The following is a 22,164-nucleotide window of genomic DNA, read 5'->3' on the forward strand; positions in this document are numbered from 1 at the left end:
TGTGCAAATGTGTAGACGGGAACCCAAGCAAGTTCACCCATAGCTGCTGCCTGTTGCTGCCTGCCTCTGAGTCAGCAGCCTGCTCCTGGCTCAACTGGTGTAGAATGACTCAAGTTCCAGTTTCTCTCTTTCCATAGAGCCAACTGTCCTCCTTGTGACCAGAGAGTAACTCTTCAATGAGTTTGAAGCCATAGTGGGAACTTAAAATTGAAGGATCAGAGGGTGCTCTGGCTAGACTCTGCAACTGGTGATTCCTTTTTGGAATTTAAGCTAAAAAATGGATTGTAACATCACAGAAAATTGGCATGGTTCATCAAAGAGGAAAAGTGCCCAGCAGAGGATTTATAGAACATTGGTTTTGTGCCCTCTTTTAGCTTCTGAGAGGTTTTTTTCCCTTCTGCTTCCTCCCACCCAAAAATAATAATAATATACTACTTGTTTTTTATTCAGAATTATCAGGAATATCAAGTCTCTGGTTTTGCTGGAGGACTCTGGGAATCTCAGGATGTGTGTGTTTTGTGAGCTCTTAAAGGGATGAAACTATAGAGTTGTTTACATTATTTCTCCCACGTGTTTATCAGGAATTTGACTAAAATGTTGTTAAACTTTTTTTGGTGTATGTTTTTAACAGTCTGACTAAAAATTCGTTCCCCTCTCAGTAGCTCTGCTTTCATTCTTTTGAGTTGTGATAATTTCACTAGTTCTTCAAAGGGAAGTGAGACTTAAATTTCTAATGGAGAAGAGAAGCAGAAATGTTATTTGTAACAATCTTTCAGGCTTTTTTATACAACACCAAGAATCTGAAAATGAACAGCCTTATGTCTTTTCACTTGCAGGTCAGCTTTAATCAATTTGGAAAATCTGAATGGTGGCTTTGAGCTATTGCTACACTAGGCGGGTTCGAACTAAGATATGCAACTTCAACTACGCTATTTGCGTAACTGAAGTCGAAGTATCTTAATTCGACTTACCTGGCTGTCCTCACCGCGGCAAGTCGATCGTGGCGGCTCCCACGTTGACTCCACTTACTCCTCCTGCCGAGGTGGAGTACAGGCATCTATTCGGGGATCGATTTATTGCTTCTAGATGGGATGCGATAGATCGATCACTACCCGCTGATCCGGTGGGTAGTGAAGACGTACCCTAAGAACCAGTGCTGCCATGTGTAGCAGGCTGTATATACTAAAGTCACTGCTTTGTGGTAAATATTTTCTCTGTGTTTTCATAATCACTGTACTTAGAGTAAGTGCTTCTTCGTGGGTGTTACACATTTGTATAGGGAAATTTTTAACTCACTTGAACTCCCTACTTCCTTCACAGGTCAGCTACTTAATTTATAACATCTTGTCAGTTGTAAGAATGTTACCATCCAAGAGCAAACAGTTGGTACAGTTCTCTACCTGTGTTTTCTTTAGTTCGTGGAACATTAGGGAAAGCTGTCACTTATTTTGTAACTTCTTGGGTGAGATTTCTTTTAGTCTCTGCTTTGTTCTTTAAGGGGGGCTTTTATGATGATTTTTATTAACTGTTTTTGCTCTCACAAAAGCAGGAAAAGGGGAAAGGCAGGGGCAAGAAAAACAGTAGCAATTATATCAACAATCTTTGAAAAAGACCGTTAATCATGTCACAACTGTTTCAACTTTTGCCATGTATGTATTGATTACAAAGCTTAAAAGCAGAAAATGGGTGAATTTAGTATTTGTTATAGGAAATGCTTCCTCTCGCCCTCTTCATCAGGATAAGTCTTATAATGCTTCTATATCCTTTTTAGCTACAATTAAAAAAATGTTTGTCAGAACTCTTAGGGTTATCTTGTGGATGCATGCTCATCTGTGGGAGTGTTTGGATTTTAATAGTTCTGTAAAGGAAAGGGTTGTTTGTTTCTACAGATGTTCTGTTGGACTGTTATTAAATAGTGCTTTTTAATTAAAGTAAAAGCCCCTTCCAACTCTACAGGGTTTCAATATGCTTATTAAAAGAGGAGGTTAGAAACTGTGCCTAGAGAGAGCTTTTTCTTAACATTTCCAACCTTTGCTGTTCACCGGTGCTGGTGCCCTGGTGGGAGTCCTAGTGGTAGGCAAGCTGCTGGCTGGCCTTTTTTACTGCTGTGTCATCTTACCCTACCCAGAGTGTCTTTGGGAGAAGTAAGGACAAGCAGGAAACATGTCACACAGCAGTGGATGCCAGTATCCTGTCTACACTGGCACATCCACTGTTGCTATCTGTAGTGGAAGTTCAATGGTAGGAAATTTTCAGAAAAGCATAGTGTAGACAAGGCCAGAGAGGCTAAATACTTCAGTATTGAACTGTATTTCTTCAGTTATCTGGGAATGTTGAAGTGTAATCTTCTGGGTTTTCCTCTCTTTTATGCTTTTCTGTTATATATTTGTAAGATGAAGCTTCTTCTGGCAAAAGCAGGTTTCAGCAACTGCAACGACTCTTTGAGGATCTAATAAGTCCCCCAAGGAGCAAGTGTTCCAGTTACACTTTCCTTTCCTCCCAGAGGAAAACTGTGATTCATTCTCATGGAGAAAAGCAACTCTTATAATATTTTGGGTAAAACATACTGTAGGGCTAGTTTCTTAATGGAATTGTACTGTAACTTTTTGAAAGACAAAATCAGCCCTTTGGAATTGGCTGTGTTGTAAGTAAGTCGCACTGCAGTGTTCCCTTTAGTATAATTCTGCCTCTGCAAAAACCTTTATATTTTGTTTGCTTAGGCGTTAAAAACTGTCAAATTGGTAGTAAAGGAAATGAGGACTTTATACCTTCGGATCAGGTAATTCAGAATGACTATATTCCCTGCTTCAGCACCCCTTGCTCCATCAGTAATAGCCTCCAGTGAAAAACAAGGAGATATTCCACCCCTGCTCTGATGTCATATCTGGGCAAAACTGTCAGAGTACCTGCAGTTCTGTAGGATTTTACATTTTTAAAACAACGATGACATCTCATATGCATGCTGTGCTGGTGACAACTGCCAGATTGGCAGCCCTGCACACTGGAGTCCTCCAGCCACAGGAGAAGCATATGTGGCATGAGCAGCAGTGAAGATTTCCCATAATGCATCCTGCCACTGTGTCTCAGCCTTACTTTGAGGGCCCCCATTGTGAGGGTGACAGGAAAATTTGTCAGTATCACTTGACTTCTGTGAGAAATTGGCCAGCTAAGTATAGGTTGAAGGGAAGTTGGGTATAGTTCATTTGCATTTATAAAACAATACACCCCCACCCTGCAAAAAAAACCAAAACCCACTCTCTCAGCATGTGTATGTATAGTGTATTGCTGTAAAATATATAAAAAGCTTGAGCTGGCTGGTTCAGTATGCTGATGACACCAATCTCCTCTGACCTAGACAAAGCAATCACTTGCCTTTCCTGGTGGTTGGTTGACATTGGGGCACAATTGAGGGTCAGCTGACTGATACTCCAAATGGATAAGAGTGAGGTGGTGTCAGTTGTTTGGGGGAAGCAACAGTAAGATGTGGTGAGGATAATATCTGCCATTTAGAGTGTGTGTCCACTATTTGTTGTTCAAGATTGTATCTAGTGGCCAGGTTAGTGCTCCTAGATCACCAAGCAGCAGAAATGGCCTGGGCAGCTTTCCTTCAGATATTTGTCGCCAAGAGGCTGCATTTGTTTATAATATAAACCTTGTTTATGTCACCTGTGTTTTTTCACCTTGACGCTGTTACCACAGAGTGGGGCTACATTTTTTTTTTTAAAGTGAAGCTGGTGCAGAATTGCTGTGAGCTTATTACAGAGGTACCTTGGCTCAGGCTACCAGTTGGTTTCCTGATCAACTTTTGACTTGGCTTCTCTTTGAGGCATGGATCATCTCTTTGTTATAGGTTTGTAGAGCGACTACCACAGTGGGGCTGGGATCTCTAGGTGCTGCCACAATGCATATAAATAATTATAAAGCCCTGAGATTCTGGGCTCTATGTACTCTCTCCCCATGCTGTGTTATCACATTTGAGATCAGCAAAGGTGCTCAAACTTGAACATCCTCAATATAAAAATGAGGAAGATGCTGGCGGAGTATTCTCTGTGAGGTCCCCTTGACTTTAGAACTCACTTCTCCTTTTCCTGTCTTTGTCTGAAATTGTCTGAATCTGTTGACTCATGGCTCTGAGTTTGAGAAACCACATGGCTATGTAAAAATTTTCCCCACCCTTTCCCAGTTAGTCACTTCTTTCCTGAAGTATCAGATACCCTACTCTTTTTTTTTTTTTTTTTTAAAGGAGTGTAAGTCTGGCCATAAATACATCTTTTTGAACTTAACTTTGTAGATCAGTGAGTTGAATTCTTTTAGCAAATACTGTATTGGGTGGGACTGGGAATTGGTTTGCATATGAGGCTGTATTGAGTGGATACCTAATAAAATGTGTTTTGTGAAAAAAAAAAAAAGAAAACTATTAGATGACATGTCAGTAAGATTATAAGATGGCTCATTTTCTTAGCTGCTCCATATGAAGTCTAGCAGGGAGTTAGGATTTCAGTTTCCAGCTAAGAGTTATGGTTTTAGTGAAGTTTTTCATGATAAGTTTCTTTGTGGGAAAGGATTTTTATAATATCTGTTTTTCAGATTTACCACAACACAATATACCATACTGTAAAGCGATAGCTTATAAGGTTATTAACTCAGTCATTTGATTTGTACCTCACAGCTATCAAGACCCAGCCATAGGCAGCAGTGATTAATTGTGTGATGATGTATTGGCCACATGTATAGTCTCTAGTATTGTACTTGAACCATTAGCAGACAAATTGCTCTTCTGTTTTTTTAAAATAACTGAATTGAACTTCTCACTACTTGAAAGAGGCAATTAAAAAAAGCACACTAAAAATGAAATATTTTGCTATGGTTCTCCACATACATACTCTGCTTCATTTTTTTCTGTTAATAGGTGAGGAATTTTATTTATATACATCCTTCATTGCTGTATCTTGAGCACATCATATCTATTAATTAATTGATCCTTGCAATACCTCTGTAAGGTAAGGCAGTAGTAGTATCCCCATTTTACAGATGGAGAACTGAGGCACAGATAGAATAAGGCCTGGTTTACATCTGAAAATTAGATTGACCTAGCTACATTGCTCAGGGGCTGTGAAAAATTTTGCACCCTGTGCGATGTGGTTAGGTCAACCTGACCACAGTTCTATAGATACAGCTAGGCAAATGGAAAAATTCTTCTGGTGGTAGAGGTGGGACTATATTCCAGATCTCTTTACTCCTCTATCCAGTACATTACCCCCAGGACCATTCTGACTCACAGATTGACTTTGGCTCACATACATGTATTGTGAGATGTATCACAGCTTAGAAAATGTTATTCACACTTCATGTTGCTGTAAGCACTAGAATTACAAACAAACAAACCAAAAAACAAAACCTTGAATGAGTACTTAATAGTATGCATGGCTTTTGGAGAGAGTCAGCAGAATGGGTGAGTCTGTTTTCCAAAGCTGGTGAAAGACAGCTTTGTCTGCATTCAGCATTTGAACCTACAATACTGTAGAGTCTGTCTCACAATTAGGGAACATTTGCTGAAAGCAGGAAGTCTCAAGAGCTCCAGTCTAGTGAGTGTTATGGACATATTTAAGCATGCAGAAGTAGCTGAACTATGTGGTAAGATTGGTTCCATAGGAAGGAACATAGAATAATGCCTTACTACATCGGACCAGTGGGCCACCAAAACAGATTTCTGTTATGAAGAGGTGTCTAGGTATGAATTTCACTTCAGTATAGTAAGGACCAATGATGAGGTTGTAAGATGAGTGATATAAAGGTTGATTTTAGTCCTCCTGAAGATTTGAACAACTGCATGTAGGACTTATTTAATTTTTTATGCTTGATACTATAAACATAGGATTTGATAATTTGAAATTTAAAATCGAATAATCTTAACTTGCACAAAAGATGGAATGAGGGTCTCTGATATCATATGGAAAGAAAGACTAGGTGGAGTTAAAGTAGCACTGACTAATGGAATTGTGAAGTAAGAGGATAAATAGATGAAACCTCCATTTTCATAGGGTCCAGTTTCTGAAATGCCAACATATCTGAGTTTTATATGCCCCTTGGCAATCCTTGTGCTCTAGAGTATAGAAAAGGCTAGGCCTGGATAGTTATCTATATGATACCTCTTCCTTTTCATGCTTGTGAATGACATGTTTGTCACTGGGGGGCTTTCTTTCTGTTTTGACTGACAAATTATCTGTTCGTGCAAGAAGAGAAAACAATGCGGAATAGAATGTGTTTTCACTGGTAGTTTGAGCTTCAGCAAATCTTGAATAAATGTGGCAATATTTTATGCAGCACTCTAATCAACTAGTAAATATTCTGACTTCACTACTAAACATTTTCTGTTTATCCTAATATCTCATTCTTTTGTCTGTGTGTTCCTCCTTTCTCATGCATTACTGTTACTTTCTTGAAAATGGTTATAAGGCTGCTGGCTGTAGTGTGACAACTTTTTCAATTTGCGGGAATTTGCACTACCAGAACATTCTGCTGTTTTTATAGAAACCTTGCTCACCTAGCCCATGTCACTTCTAAACATCTATAAATCACTTCAGTAATCTACATATTTATTTTGTGATTCTGTCTAGTGGTTAGAACAGGGCATAGAGTTAGGACAGATCTGTTCTGTTCCCAGCTCTGACTCTCTCTCTATGACCTTGGGAAAGGTCACTTAATAGTTCTGTACCTTACTTACCGCTGCGTGTTTAATGCCTACCACACAGAAACATTAGAAAGTATATCTGTAAAACACTTTCAGATCCTTCAATGCATAGTATTGTACATACAAAGGTTTGCTGTTGTTTATTAAGGTGGCTCCCTTGAGGGATAACCCAAGAATCTCATTGGATGTCCAGACTTGAACCAAGCAAGAGATCTGATGTAGTGTAATTGTTTCCCATAAGCATAAAAAGGTTCAGTTTCATCCTTCCTAGCAGAAGAATCTAGCTGGCGACATTGTTCAGTCTCTTCTATCAGTTACTGCTATTAGTCAGAAATAAATTAATAAATATAACAAAAATTATTCGGAAAGAATTTCTAAAAAAAGGTAATGCAAAGCAGAGTCAGGCTCACATTTGCTTTTGCACTATCATATCCACTATTAAATTAATTTCATTGCAGGAAATTAAATAGGAAAAATAGTAAAACAGCCTCCAGGTGAAACCATTTTAAGACAAAGCTGGAGTTGCATCTACAAATAAGGTACCTGTGTATGGCTTTTTGATCCATCAACTTTGTTAGAATTTCAGATGAAAATGAAAATGTAGGAGTAAAACCAATAAACTTAGAAAAGCTGAGAGAGATTGTCTAATAATCACAGACCATTCATTGGCTAGATAACGACCAGTAAACATTTGGTGACTAAATTAGTTGTTTATATCAGTTTTATTTTAAATTGGTTTGATTTGTTTCCCAGCTGTCACTACTCTTTAATTTTATCTTTGTCATCTTAGCACTTGGTTTTTGCCTGGTACTTAGGCTATGTCTGAACCTGATTTTAAGTTGGGTTCATGTTTGTGACCTGTTACTGGGTTAGTTTTCCCATTCATTCCTATGGTAGCTGGGAATACTTTTTCCATTAGGGCTAATGGGGCATGGATGCTTAAAACCTTCATGTTTTGGGGAAAAGAATACAACTTGTCAATGGTGGAATCTGTCTCTGTATAAAATTCTTGATAAGTGGTGTTGCTTTACTCAGGCATTCCACAGCTGTTAGCATGATTTGCATTGAGTACAGATAGTTTTAAAATAAGGGCCTCTTTTGAAACAAACTGGCTGTTGCATTTATGTAAATGTGTAATAGCACGCAGCTGCCTGAAAATGGTGATGGACTGGTCCATGGTGTAATTTCTTGGGTGTGTTCAGGAGCATTATTGACAGAGATTGATAATGTCAAGAAGGTTATTGGAAAATTAACTTTCACTCAGCTGTCAGGGGAGAAGGTAGCTCAGTTTCTGAGGTAATATCGCCATAGAGGAAGTTGCTGCGGAGAAGTGGCTGCAAGTGCGTCACCTTGGAGGTATAGGACCTGCAGCGTTTGTAAGAGAAGGGACAGACGGCAGTGGGAATTTATAGCTATTGCCCTGGTGAGTAAAACCTCATTTTTCTGGATCTCTAAAATACTAAATATGTACCCCATGGTACATAAAGTAGCAGTGATCTGAGATCAGTGCTGTGTCTAGGCACAAATATCTTGGCAGTCAAAGGAGGTTGGGAAGGAAATGCAGGGGGTAGACAGGGTAGTCAAATCCCCCTGCAATCAGCTTAAGGGCATTACTGACCGACTCCTCAGATAGTACTTAGCTTTGTGCTACTGCATTGAGAACATTTGTATTAGAATATGTTGCGCATGCACAATTTATTTATAATTTTCTTTTAAGGTTGATTCTCAGTTTCTTTGCAGAACATTATGTGCAGACCTTTCTGTAGAAGAAATGGACTTGATTTAAAAAAGACAGTCTTGTGAATCCTGTAGGAATTTGGGCATTTAGCCCAGGAAGGGGAGAGTCCCCTTCTCTGCAAGAACTTAAAGTTAACCGTAGTCATCAACAGAAGAAGTAATAAAAGCCGCTCTACAGACTGCAGAAGGATCACCTCATAGTCTTTGAGAATAACTTGTCCATATGGGCAAGGAATTGTATTTACTTTAAGGCAACCTTGTTGTTCAAAGTGAAACACAACTGTTAATATAAAGTTAGCAAGAACAGTAATTAAAAACTGGTGCTGTCAGTTCCAGATGTGATGGGATGCTTTTGCAGAATATATCGGAAAATGATTAACAATGATTTTATTCAGGAGATAGAACACATTTATAAATTAGTACTCTTCTTGACATATATTCTCAGGAAAAAAGAAAAGGAGTACTTGTGGCACCTTAGAGACTAACCAATTTATTTGAGCATAAGCTTCCGTGAGCTACAGCTCACTTCATCGGATGCATAGCTCACGAAAGCTTATGCTCAGATAAATTGGTTAGTCTCTAAGGTGCCACAAGTCCTCCTTTTTTTTTTCTGTGAATACAGACTAACACGGCTGTTACTCTAAAACCTGTCATTCTCAGGAAGAAGCCTCTAATTTAGTTCTTTTTTTTTTTTTTTAATTTAAGGAGAAAAAAGTTTAATCTTTTTATACAGGCAAAAGTTCTGCTTCTGTTTGGCTATTAGTTGCAGGATCCAGATGCTGCGAAAGCTATTCTTGCAATGTTAGCATCTGGCTGCTTTGCAAGTTTTGCATACACTTTTATGAGGTGGTTTTGAAGTTGCCTTTGGATTTGAATCACGTGATTCTTCAGCATGTCTGACTTGCATAATTCTCAACATCATTTCCTCTTACTTTTGATTATGAGAAATGTAAATACTTCAAGCTGTTCTGGCTTATTTGAAGTTAAGTGCAAGTATGTTTTCTATTCCTGCCCTTAGCCCTTGGCAGATTCCCTCTGCAGCAGGACAGGTATACTGGCTCCTGGTTTCTCATCTCTTAGAATATTCATGCTATGGGGCCACAAACCGAGTCCATGGGCATAGTGATTAGATCAGGGAACTACGAGTCAGGACGGACTTCTGGGCTGTCTGCCCCTCTATGACATTGACTCACGACCTGAGCTGTGGTACCTCTTGGTGCCTAAACACATCTGAGAAATGACAACAGTACTTCAGAGGTGTGCTGTGAGGATTGCTTGATGTTTGTAAAGGGCTCTGAAATGGTTCAATTAAAAGGGGCTACACCTGGGCAAAACCGGTCGTGTTTATTATCACTAGACTTTTTTTAGGAAGATGTCTTAGGGTTTAGTATTAATACTATTGTATTTATTTAGCATTTAGTGAGATCAGCTGAGACATTTCATTTTAACAGTTCCTAGATTAAAGTTTTGGGAGAGCGGGGGTAGAAATTGATGGAAGGTCCTCCTGTACACTGGAGCTGACTTCCCTTATTGATTTTCTAGAGTCTGTTTGACCTAGGGAATGGTGTATAAGGCCCATCTGTTTGCTAAGGCTTTTGCTTGAGAGTGCTAGTTGTATTTAGTTTATAGAAGTGGGCTGGGTAAGTGGTTAGGCATCTTAGTTGTGCTCTTTATGGTGGCAAACTGTAATTCTGGGGATTGGTTTAGATACTGCACCTTTCATGGCAATACATGGCTAATACTGATTTCAGTATTGTTTTAATGATATTAATGTGTCTAGCAGCGTATGCAGCAAGGTCATGTTATATAAATAACATATTTACAGCCTATATTCTTCTGTTAATCAGGAATGCACAAATTCTGAGAGTGGTAACAGAAATGTTCTTATATAACTTTGGCTTCAGGCTTGAAAGCTTTATTCTTTGTAAATTAAAAGGTAAGCATGTTTTTGCATGCTTGGTAACCAAGACAGTAAAATTCCAGATAGTTTTAATATGGATGTATATTAGTTACAGTAGTAGCATGGGGTGTCTGCTGATGATGTTTCAAAGAATGTGAACATTTGTATAATGGATATCTATATGGAGTTCAAGGTTGCACAGAAAAGCACTTGAAAGGCCCTATGTCTCAATTTATCTGTAATATATAGGCCCTTTAATTTAAAAAAAGATTATCTGTCCTACCTATCGAATGTCTTAAATATACTTATACCCATTTGTGTGTGTGTGTCTGAGAACAGAAATAAGAGGTAAGAATAGTATAGTTAGCCTGATGTGAAGGCACATTGACCTCTTGTCACATTGATTATGCAGTCATAACTATAAATCACCAAGTGCTCTTGGCACCGATTCTAGGATTCTTTAATGGGAGCCACGTGAAACAATCTTGTAATGAATGGTGTGAGCTACATTTAAAACCATATTCAGGAGACTTTCTTTAAAAACAATATCTTATTTCAGTTGGGCCCAAGTTCTAAGGAACTCATTTTGCAAGTGATTTGCGTTTTAAAAAAAAAAAGCATAAACACTTCCAAATCAAAACCTTCCTCCAAATCTATATTGCAAATGGCAGTAGAGTAGGTGACCTACAAGCAAATGGTGTTTTATAAGTCTTCTAGGGAAAAATAAGGGGAGCAAAAGGAAAGCGGTATAAGACAAAATACAGATCACTCTGCCTGAGAAATAGCCTAAATTAGCTTGAGTTAAACCTTTCACGTGTGGTGAAGAAGGGTGTGTGTGTGTGAGAGAGGAGAATAATAAGGACTTCGAAAATATCGGGGGGGATATTTATTAGTAGAAACAATAGGCCTATTAATAAACAGAAATTAATAAGGATTCAAATATGGCAGAGATATTTAACACCTTTTATTTAAAGGTAGTTTTTTTTTTTCTTTTTCTGAAGAAAAGTAGTTTGAGCAGTTTGGGTGCCACTTCCTTGGGACTCCATAAGGGTCTATGCTAGTTCATGCCATGCTGGTTTGTGGCTTTAGTTTTAGTTTACAAAAAAAAATTGTAAATATAATTTATAGTGAGTGAATACTGTAGATGGAAAATGTGGACATGTACAAATTGGGTGGTTTGCATGATATGCATTTTAAGGGAATGAACCAACAAACTTTTCCAACTACTGACAACTCTTCTTGAAAAGTCATAGTTGGTTTGGTACTAGATGAGTGAAGAAAAGTAAATTGTATGACCAGTCTTCAAAAGAGAAAATGATCTATGGCTGAAGCAATTGTAAGTAAAGGGTGATAATAAAGATCTGTATATTAGATTGTTGGGAGAGGTATAGGAGTGTATTGAAAGAATCAGTGCTGAATCCCACTTTGAACAAATGAAAGCTAATATATATGGGAAAAAGAAATCTGTAGCATTCATGTTCAATGGAAGGAAAAAGCTGCATGCTGAAAAAAGTGATAATGGACTGTGAAATAGACATGAGTGATGATGTGGTGGATAAAGTCAAAGTAGGATTGGGTTGCATATTCCAAAGCATTCTGCCATGGAGATGAGTGCCAATAGTTCCTCCCTTTCTGACTCCGGTATGACTGCATCTAAAAATAGCATTTGGCTGTGGGCATCTCATTATCAAAAGATATGAAGATTCAAAGATAAGCAACAGAAAATAAGGGGGCTGGAGAAACAGACTTATTTCTGGCTTGTAAAAAGTGGCCTTTACATTGTCCCTGGCTGCTTATACAACACTTAAATAGAGAATGAGACTTGTGGGCCAATGTTAATGACCATTACAATACTGTCACCCAACAAAGTAAATTTAAAAAACCCTAATCTCAACATCACTCCCCCAGGCGGATGGCTCGGAGAAGTGATGGACCTTAAACTGTGACTATGAGCTGGACAGCAGGGTCTTGGGCTCTGTTGGGCTAGTAAGAGGAAAAAAATTCCAAAGATAGGGGCTGTCCACTGACTATGTCCAAGCTCCAGGCCCCGTAGGTTTAAATCTAAGGACTTTCAGTAGTGTTTGCAAGCTGACTCACTCTGATATGGTGGCACGTATTGTAAGGAATGAGATGGCTTCTGAGGTAGGAAAGATTAAAATGTACAAAGCATTAAGAAAGCTAAATATACATAGCTTGGTGGACATAAGTTTACAAATATTTGAATGATGTCATGGGATGCTTGCCTTTAATTGTTTGTATCATTTTCTTAATTGGTAAAATGAAGACAATGATAGTTAGTAACTACGGCACAAGAGAGTGCTGAGGACTGGCTAGTTAAGTTTGTAAAATGCTTGGATCTTTTTTTTGTGGAAAAAGCTAATGTACTCAATGCTTTTTTGCCTCTGTCTTCACTAACAAGGTCAGCTCCCAGACTGCTGAGCTGGGCATCACAACATGGGGAATAGATGGCCAGCCCTCTGTGGAGAAAGAGGTGGTTAGGGACTATTTAGAAAAGCTGAACATGCACGAGTCCATGGGGCTGGACGAGTTGCATCTGAGAGTGCTAAAGGAATTGGCGGCTGTGATTGCAGAGCCATTGGCCATTATCTTTGAAAACTCGTGGTGAATGGGGGAAGTCCCGGATGACTGGAAAAAGGCTAATATAGTGCCAATCTTTAAAAAAGGGAAGGAGAAGGATCCTGGGAACTACAGGCCAGTCAGCCTCACCTCAGTCCCTGGAAAAATCATGGAGCAGGTCCTCAAAGAATCAATCCTGAAGCACTTACATGAGAGGAAAGTGATCAGGAACAGCCAGCATGGATTCACCAAGGGAAGGTCATGCCTGACTAATCTAATCGCCTTCTATGATGAGATTACTGGTTCTGTGGATGAAGGGAAAGCAGTGGATGTATTGTTTCTTGACTTCAGCAAAGCTTTTGACACTGTCTCCCACAGTATTCTTGTCAGCAAGTTAAGGAAGTATGGGCTGGGTAAATGGACTATAAGGTGGGTAGAAAGCTGGCTAGATTGTCGGGCTCAATGGATAGTGATCAATGGCTCCATGTCTAGTTGGCAGCTGGTGTCAAGCGGAGTGCCCCAGGGGTCGGTCCTGGGGCCGGTTTTGTTCAATATCTTCATAAATGATCTGGAGGATGGTGTGGATTGCACTCTCAGCAAATTTGCAGATGATACTAAACTGGGAGGAGTGGTAGATATGCTGGAGGGCAGGGATAGGATACAGAGGGACCTAGACAAATTGGAGGATTGGGCCAAAAGAAATCTGATGAGGTTCAATAAGGATAAGTGCAGGGTCCTGCACTTAGGACGGAAGAACCCAATGCACAGCTACAGACTAGGGACCGAATGGCTAGGCAGCAGTTCTGCGGAAAAGGACCTAGGGGTGACAGTGGACGAGAAGCTGGATATGAGTCAGCAGTGTGCCCTTGTTGCCAAGAAGGCCAATGGCATTTTGGGATGTATAAGTAGGGGCATAGCGAGCAGATCGAGGGACGTGATCGTCCCCCTCTATTCGACATCGGTGAGGCCTCATCTGGAGTACTGTGTCCAGTTTTGGGCCCCACACTACAAGAAGGATGTGGATAAATTGGAGAGAGTCCAGCGAAGGGCAACAAAAATGATTAGGGGACTGGAACACATGACTTATGAGGAGAGGCTGAGGGAACTGGGATTGTTTAGTCTGCAGAAGAGAAGAATGAAGGGGGATTTGATAGCTGCTTTCAACTACCTGAGAGGTGGTTCCAGAGAGGATGGTTCTAGACTATTCTCAGTGGTAGAAGAGGACAGGACAAGGAGTAAGGGTCTCAAGTTGCAGTGGGGGAGGTTTAGGTTGGATATTAGGAAAAGCTTTTTCATTAGGAGGGTGGTGAAACACTGGAATGTGTTACCTAGGGAGGTGGTAGAATCTCCTTCCTTAGAAGTTTTTAAGGTCAGGCTTGACAAAGCCCTGGCTGGGATGATTTAATTGGGGATCGGTCCTGCTTTGAACAGGGGGTTGGACTAGATGACCTCCTGAGGTCCCTTCCAACCCTGATATTCTATGATTCTATGAAGTACTTTTATTATTATTACTTTTAAAATGTGGTACTTGATGGTCTTTCCATAGTTTAAACAGGGTGATAAATAATGGATAAAACTATGAGAAACCATGCTTTTTTTTAGAAATAAGTTGGGTTTCTTGGGAGTTCTTCCAGCTACTACAATGTAGAATATTTGGTAGTATTTCTGTTGAAAGATTAATCTCAGTGACTAATGTAAACCTTGAGCTGTGGGTGAAGAAAGATTTGAAACAAAGTGGGAAGTTTGCTGCAAATGTTTAAATATTGGCAAGTAGCATGAGTTCTATTGACATCTGTAGTGAGTGGCTCTGAATAGCTCTAAGGGTAGCGATTTAACGTGGCTTGTGTGGGAGAGAGCTCTCCCAGTGCCCTTAAAAACCCCCACCTCTATGAGGGGCGTAGCTGCCAGTGCTGGGGGCGCAGCTCCCAGTGCTGGTGCACTGTCTACATTGGCACTTTACAGCACTGAAACTTGCTGCGCTCAGGGGGGTGTTTTTTCACACCCCTGTGCGAGAGAGTTGCAGCACTGTAAATTGCCAGTGTAGACAAGCCCTAAGTTTGTTGACTTACTGTCACAGAGTCATAGATATTTAGGTCAGAAGGGACCATTATGATCATCTAGTCTGACCTCCTGCACAATGCAGGCCACAGAATCTCACTCACCCACTCCTGCAATAAACCTCTCACCTATGTCCGAGCTATTGAGGTCCTCAAATCATGGTTTAAAGACTTCAAGGTGCAGAGAATCCTCCAGCAAGTGACCCGTGCCCCACACTGCAGAGGAAGGAGAAAACCCCCCAGGGCCTCTTCCAATCCGCTTTGGAGGAAAATTCCTTCCCGACCCCAAATATGGCGATCAGCTGAACCCTGAGCATGTCATTTTGCTCCTACATATGGAACAGTGAATTACAGTGGCTGTCACCATTTGTTTAATGAATATCAGTTGTTGACATGACATAATATGAAAAAAGCTCTAGGGTTTTCAGTTCTTTAACTAAAGTGTTCTCAGTTAATGAATTTTGATATCTTCAAGGAAACAATGCCCAGCACTCTAGCTGTTGCAACTAGTAAAAACTACACAAAGTCTTAACAAAACCTCATCTGCACCTGCCTTCAGGATAAATTATTCTAATTCCCATAAAATGGGATGTGTGTGACTAAAATACTAAGAAGACTTCAGTTCTTTGCTTCCAGTTAAGGGTCTGTCAGCTTTTCCATTATAAAGCTTCTCTTCTCTTTTTTTAGGGGTTTATAACTTGCATGTAAAATTTTTGCTGCGGGCTGAAACTTGGCTTCTGTATTTGAGCCTGGCAGCAGATATTTACATATTCATTATTTTTCAGATATAAGAAAAATAAAGAAATATTTTTTTCATTTAAATATTTCACCTTGCCATGTACATATGTAACTCTCATTAGAGGTAGTTACCCGTTTAAGTGATACTCCACTTGGAACAGTAAAGACAAAAAAAAAAATCTTGACTAAGATACCTTTCTGCACTTGTATAAATCTAAAGAAAGACTGAATTAAAAAAATTGTAGTGGATTAATTGATAACTTTTGGGATTTAAAAATATGGTCAAGAAATTTTGAAAAGAAACTCTTGCTTTCAGTCAGAAACTGTTTCATAAGACATTTTACTACCAAACAACTACATTTTTTAAAGACTGAATGAATGCCTTGTTACTCTGGAGCAATGGTTCTCAACCAGGGGTCTGGGGCCCCCTGCGGGGCTGCGAGCAGGTTTCACCAAGGGGGGTTCACCAAGCAGGGCCAGCACTGGACTTGGCTGGGGCTCAGGGCAGAAAGCTGAAGCCCCACCGCATGAGGCTGACTCCCTGAGCCCCAAGCCCTGCCACCTGGAGCGGGAGCCCAAGGAACTTAACTTCCTGTGCCCCTTTGTGGCATGGAGCCCCAGGCAGTTGCCCTGCTTTCTACCCCCTAACGCTGGTCTTGGCTTTTATATGCAGAAAAACAGTTGTTGAGGCACCAGGGTGTGTGTGGAGTTTTTATAGGATGTTGTGGGAATGGGAAGGTGGGGGGCTCAGAAAGGAAAAAGTTGAGAAACCCCTGAACTGGAACCATTGTGGTCTATTGGGTGAGTTCATCTGCTTTTCAGCCTTGTCACCGTATGTATTTGCATAGACTGTAATGATTGATGCCTTTTTTTGTTATATTGGCTCCACAATGCACACTTTAAAAACTTCTTAAACTTGAGAGATTGAGACAGTTGAATTTTGCTATTCTAGCTCTTTAGAGCTTGTGCCTTTGGGGAACAATAAAACTGAATTAGACAATATATTAGCTGTAAGTTTTAGGAACTGTATCCATGAACTAACATCACCATGACACGAGATCAACAGGTGTATTGTAGGGAGACCTCAATAGCCTTTACACAGTCTTCATGCTGATTAATAGTGTATCTCCTTGGGTTTTGCAGGTGTACATTATTCAAGTTGAGTTATATTTTGGAGAATACTGTACAACTTCCTCTGACATTGTTTTAGGTTGGGTTATTGCTATGCCAGGAAAGCCCCATAGTATAGATGCAGCCTACACCAATAGAAGGGTGTAGGAACACCCTTTTCTGTTGGTGTAGCAACACCACCTGCCTGAACAATGTTAGCTATGTTAATGGAACCACTCTTCCGTTAACATCGTTGGGTCTACACTGGGGGTTATGTTGGCATAGCTGTGTCATGGGTGTAGTTTTTCACAACTCTGGACAACATAACCATGCCAACATAATCTTCAAGTGCAGACCAAGCCCTAGATTTTGAAACTCTCAATTGATATGCGTGAGCTTCATGTCTGACAGTTTTTATCTTGAATTCCTGTCACTTTTTCTAGCTGTTAGTAAGAAAGAATGCATAGTCCCTGCTCTGAAGAGCTTATATTCTTTTTAATAGGTTTCTCTTCACTGTGGTATAAAAGCTACCTTTACGTATGTGGTCTGATCTTAGTCTCTTTAAGCAAAATGTTTGCTAAATTGTATTTTCTTACTCATTTCTTGCAGAATTCTCTCCTATCTAATGCATTTCAATGGCATGTCTCAAGTTTTCTCCTTTAACGTCCCTATTAATAGTTCTTTAGTTTTGGCAGGTGTGTATTAAATGTTAACACTCTTTTTTTGGATGTTAAACTGCTATTTACTTATGGTAATTTCTAGTCATTTTAAGGTGACTGTCGAGACAGAGAGAGACGAACTGAGGAGGAAAAATTTGTCAAGGATTTACAGTAAATATTCTCTGCTTTTGGAAATGCTGTCAGAAGTTTGTTTAGGTTCAACTGAATTTTTGTCATGTGCCAGACGGAATCAGTCTGTTATAATGAACTGGTCTTGTACTTCCACCAACAAAAAGGGAGGGTGAGAAACCAAAGCCTGCTCAGGATTTCTTATCTCCTTGTAATACAGGAGGGGGGGAATATGCTGTTTAACCTAGCCTGTAATTAGGTTCTACATGGAAGCATATATTACTGTACTTGTGTTGCCAAAGCACTTCAGTATGATAGATGGGATTTAAAGGTTGATCTGACTAAATTGCAATGAGAATACTAACGACAAAGATATTTCTATTGTGAAATATTCCTACCAGACATCATGGCTGTGGCATAAATGCTGTAAGATAATGGACAATAAAAGTCACTCGAAAATAATACTCTCCTAGGATTGGACTGCCTTTTCCATCGCACGTACACTGAACCAGGGAGATAATGTAATCATAAGCCTAGATCATCATTTAAAAATATAGGTAATCTCATATAGCATCTTGACAGATTTATTTTATGAGTAAGCCGGAGAGAGAACATTATTGGGCAGCAGAGAGGAAGGAAAGTATTATCATTGTGGTAGTGGTTACTTTGTAAAATAGTTTGCATCACTTCACTCTTTCAGGGAGCCTACTATAAATGACACAGCACTCACTAGAGTTTGGGGAACCCTGGCTCCCGTGTGTAAAATGTTTATTTGTACATCAGTCATTGACCGAAGAGCCTGCTCATCCGATACATAATATTAGAGCTTTTATTCACAATCACAATTAAGTGTTGGATCCCTCTGTGTATGCCACAGGGTGACTGGGCAGGGGCTTGATAGGGCACCCACTTGAATGCGGACAAATCATGCACAGGTATTTGGAAGGGTGTGTGTGACGGGATGCTCCCCCACTCTGGGGTGCCACCTGTTGTACTGGAATCCCACTGAGCCTGCCTGTTCCACCAGCCTGGGCTCCCTCACACTGTCCTGCTATGCCAGGCCCTCAAGCCTCCTCTAGCACACACACAGGTAGGGACACACCCAGCTGCAGAAAGACACAGACACTGAAATCAGCTTTGCTTGGGAAGAATAGCTAGGGGATTGTCCAGTACTCAAATGCACACCTCCTCTGGGGTGCAAACCCAAAATTGCATTGTCTTGCTCTGCACAGAAATCTGTACAGCGTAAGCTCATGAAAATCGCTCCCTCCCTCAATGTGGAGGAAGATATGCACAGCTTCTTGTCACCCAGTTATGAATTGCACAAACTGGTTTAAAGAAAACAAAACAAGTTTGTTAACTAGAAAGTATAGATTGTAAGTGATTATAAAGGAAAGCAAACAGATCAAAGCAGATTATTGAGCACATAAAGCAAACATGCAAACTAAACTTAATACACTAAAGAAACTGGCTACAAGTAATTTCTCACCCTAAGTGTTGTTTTAAGCAGGTTACAGAGATTCTTGAAGACAAAACTCTTGCTTGCAGCTGAGAACTCCAGATATTCCTTTCACAGACCAGACACCTTCTAGCCTGAGTCCAGTCCTTTCTTCCCCAGATCAGTCTTAGGTGTTTTTGGCAGTCATCTTGGGCAGGGATTCAGCGAAGAACTGACCAAGATTAACTCACGTCCCTGCCTTAAAGAGGATTTACATATGGCTGGAATCCTTTGTTTTCCAGTTTGGTCCCCAGCCCTATTAGTGGAAAAATACTAGTAGGTCAAGATGGGGTCCAGTACCAGGTGATATGATCACATGACCCTGCAGTGTCAAAGTAGCATCCTAGGAAGCTTCTCAGGAAGATGGGAGATTGGCAACTTCAAAGTTCTATTGTTCTCCGTAATGGCCCATTGACTAACCAGCCAGACTGACTACATTCTGCCTGGTGGGCGTTTCCCAGGTGCAAACACTTTTGTAATTGATACATAGTCCATATTCCTAACTTCAGATACAGAAATGATACGTGCATACAAATAGGATAATCAGATTCAGTAAATCATAACCTTTCCAGTGATACCGCACATGGCCCATCTTGCATAGAACACATCTTAGTTATGCTGTATTCATATCATAACAATATCTTGATTGCTTATTTTGTTACACTAGCTATTTTCATCCAAATATAGTTCTTTTTCCCATTTGGCCCCCCAGGAAATGAGGGTGGGGAAGAAACGTAGAGGAATATAGTAAACTGGAGAAAAAGTACATATGTGGGCGTATAGTCTATACACACTATTCATTAATATATTTTGCATTGCTATACTACCTTCTATTTGTTGATCTCAAACCATATGGCAGATGCAAAAGGCCACTTGGCATGTCTGTAAGGCAGGACACTACTACCCTCATTTTACAGATGGGAATACTGAGCCTCATAATGGCCTTATGGAAGTCACTTAGCTTCTGGGCTTCATTTTTCCCATCACCTCCAGTATAAGATGTAACAGTGCAAAGCCCTGCTATTTGTTTGTAGCAATGCAAAGAAAAGCAGTAATCTGTTTGGCTCATTTCGTCCTTATAGGAGTATCCACCTCAATGGCCCTGATGGATTAACAAAAGGCTTGTTACTGCAGAGCCAGATGAGGACAATTTCTTTCTGTGGGACAGGGGGGCACTACTACTCTGTGTAGTGTAATCCTTTCTTTTGTCTCCTACCTATTAGATCAGCTAACAATAGTTCATCTGTGGACATTTGGGTTTGCTGACACTCAGTACCATTGCGGGCAGCAAAAAGGACTGAGTGCCAGTCATATGGAAAGCAGCTGGCTATGCCTGGTAATAAGATGGAGGTGTGCTGGCTCAGGAAACAGGCACATGCTAGGCACAACTACTGCTGCTTCACTATCTCCTTGGGAGGTTTTTGGCACTAGTCATACTGCGTATTCATCTGGGAGAGGATAATTTGCTCTCTAGTTGAGTTTTAGGCATCCAAAGGCACATGCTAATACCTGATTAAGCTGGCTGCAGCTGTTGCCAAGGCTGGTTTGGAGAGGAGCTGCACCTTGGGGATTTGGTGCGTAAGAATCTGAACGCTGACGAGGTTCTGTTCCTTAAAGTACATCTTGTAACTAGTGATCTTGGTCTCCAGTACCAAGAACCCTGGGCTCTTCTGCCCTATGAAAGGCACCTGTCAGATACCTGCAGGGGATCGTGGAAGCTTGGTTTTGGCTGAGTAGAATATTTGAGTCAAAGGAGAAGAGCAAGAGGCAGGTCTGTTTGGGAGATATAGTCCTGTGGAGGAGTTCCCATGAGAATGTGAGCTTGTTGCACTTGTGGGCCCCTTCAGGTTAGGGGGTTCATTTAACTTTATATGAGGAGAGGTGGTGAATTGGGATCTTGATTGACAGGTTGCTTTGGCTTGGGCAGATGGTACTGGAGCTGACTGAAGGCAGAGTTTCAGGAATAGTGTGACTGCACAAGATATAAGTCAGGGCAGAATTTGGTTCTAGATCTGTGCTCTTCTAGCTATAAAAACTTTGGGTTTGTGTGGTTACAGTTCTTTATGATCTTATGCTGATGATTTTTAATTACGTTATTGATTTTACTTTGTTCGTTTCACAGATGTTAGTAAAGATGCAGCTGAGGTAGCAGATAAATTCATTTATTTCCAATCTAAGTCAAAACCTGTTTTACTTGTTTGTGCTTGTGTACCTTGTTTCTGGCTTTGTAAAAATTGCATTTTGCATGTGAATAGTGCTACAATATATAAATGAATAGATTGTAGTAGTAATAACTGTTCTTCAGAATGATGACAGTGGGTGCTAGGATGTTTAGAGACTAGCTCAGCAGTTTTCATAATTGCTTGATAGGGGAATTTCCTTTGTGGGTGAGTGTTTGGAGTGTGCTTTCCTTTCATGTCATGCCACTCCTTCAAATACAGGGACAAATATTAGACAAACCTATTCTAGTATGTGGGCTGAGAGAGGACCAGATTCCACATCATTTGAGGTTTGGGTGGATCGCTGTATTTGGGATGTATTCCTAAAGTGGTGTTGACATATATGTGCGTGCACACATCAAAAGACGGCGAGTTGGAAGTTTGGTATCCTATACGTTTTCAGAGTGCTGTCTTCCTAGCCTTTGAGTTTATAACTTCAGATCTGTTGGTGGAAGGAAGGCAGCATTCTGCTGTGTTAATTGTTCTTTTCTGAAAATGTTTTGTTTTTAAGTTGGGTTCAGCTCTAATTAACCATGTTTTATTTCCTTCCTTTATTTCCAGTAAACTGTTTTCCCTACTGGTTTGGGTACAGGCAAACAATCCTGCGCCAGTAACTCCACTGCGGATATTTAGGTAAGCAGCATATTCAGTCATACAAGACCTGCCAGTTTTTGTGTGGTTGTATGATGTCCTGATGACTGTCTTCTTTACAAAAAGAAAAGGAATACTTGTGGCACCTTAGAGACTAACCAATTTATTTGAGCATGAGCTTTTGTGAGCTACAGCTCACTTCATCGGATGCATACCGTGGAAACTGCAGAAGACATTAATGTAAGACATTAAGGTAAT

The 22,164-nt window shown here is 40.2% G+C and overlaps 1 protein-coding gene across 7 annotated transcripts in view; it reads left to right on the top strand.

Annotated features, from left to right (window-relative positions):
- The window catches only part of NEK6 (NIMA related kinase 6), a 106,914-nt gene that overhangs the window by 10,414 nt on the left and 74,336 nt on the right, over nucleotides 1–22,164 (top strand). For 5 of the 7 annotated variants that reach the window (XM_073314021.2, XM_073314020.2, XM_073314017.2 and 2 more), the window contains exon 2: nucleotides 21,877–21,948. The exons of 1 other annotated variant lie outside the window; for it this stretch is intronic. The gene's annotated coding sequence lies outside the window, so the exon portion shown is untranslated. Of the gene's footprint in view, nucleotides 1–1,184; nucleotides 1,202–21,876; nucleotides 21,949–22,164 lie in introns of those variants that run through there. One more of the 7 variants, XM_073314016.2, reaches the window with a different exon arrangement.

Source organism: Lepidochelys kempii, chromosome 16 (genome assembly GCF_965140285.1).
Source record: "Lepidochelys kempii isolate rLepKem1 chromosome 16, rLepKem1.hap1, whole genome shotgun sequence".
NCBI classification, from domain to species: domain Eukaryota; kingdom Metazoa; phylum Chordata; order Testudines; family Cheloniidae; genus Lepidochelys; species Lepidochelys kempii.